This window comes from Sinocyclocheilus anshuiensis, unplaced genomic scaffold (genome assembly GCF_001515605.1).
Source record: "Sinocyclocheilus anshuiensis isolate Anshui unplaced genomic scaffold, SAMN03320099.WGS_v1.1 scaffold560, whole genome shotgun sequence".
NCBI classification, from domain to species: Eukaryota; Metazoa; Chordata; class Actinopteri; order Cypriniformes; family Cyprinidae; genus Sinocyclocheilus; species Sinocyclocheilus anshuiensis.
Window position 1 is genome coordinate 580,437 of NW_015554116.1, and position 653 is coordinate 581,089.

The window sequence follows — 653 nt, forward strand, 5'->3', positions numbered from 1 at the left end:
CGTAATTTTACGAAGCAACGAGAATACTTTTTGTGCGCAAAGAAAACAATAATAGCATAATTTATTCAGCAGTTCTTCTCCCCGAGTTACCGTCTTCCGCCATTTTGGAGAGTATTCCAGAACGTAATCACCATAATCAGTGCCGTTTACATTCAGTAGACAGCGCGCGCATGCTGAACGTAAACAAAGCTGATTACGTTGATTGATGTTGGTACTCTCCAAAATGGCGGAAGACGGTAACTCGGGGAGAAGAACATTGAACCCCTGATGTCACATGGACTATTTTATGGATGTCCTTGCTACGTTTCTGTACGTTGATTTCTGTGGTAATATCATTGCTGTTTATGGAGGATTAGAGAGCTCTCATATTCCATCAAAAATATCTTAATTTGTGTTCCGAAGATGAACAAAGGTCTTACGGGTTTGGAACGATACCATTTTTGGGTGAACTAACCCTTTAAGCAGCAAACGTTTTTTTTAACATTGATAGTAATAAGAAATGTTTCTTGAGCAGCTAATCAGCATATTAAATTGATTTCTGAAGGATCATGTGACACTAGGGCTGGGCGATAATTTAATAACTATAATTATCGCGATATAATTTTCCTCGATAAAACGATATGAAGAGTTCGATAAATGTTCGATTATAATGT

General features: G+C 37.5%; 1 protein-coding gene across 1 annotated transcript in view; it reads right to left on the reverse strand.

The window, feature by feature from the left end:
* Positions 1-653, reverse strand: part of patj (PATJ crumbs cell polarity complex component) — a 134,871-nt gene that overhangs the window by 129,723 nt on the left and 4,495 nt on the right. The window lies entirely within an intron of this gene.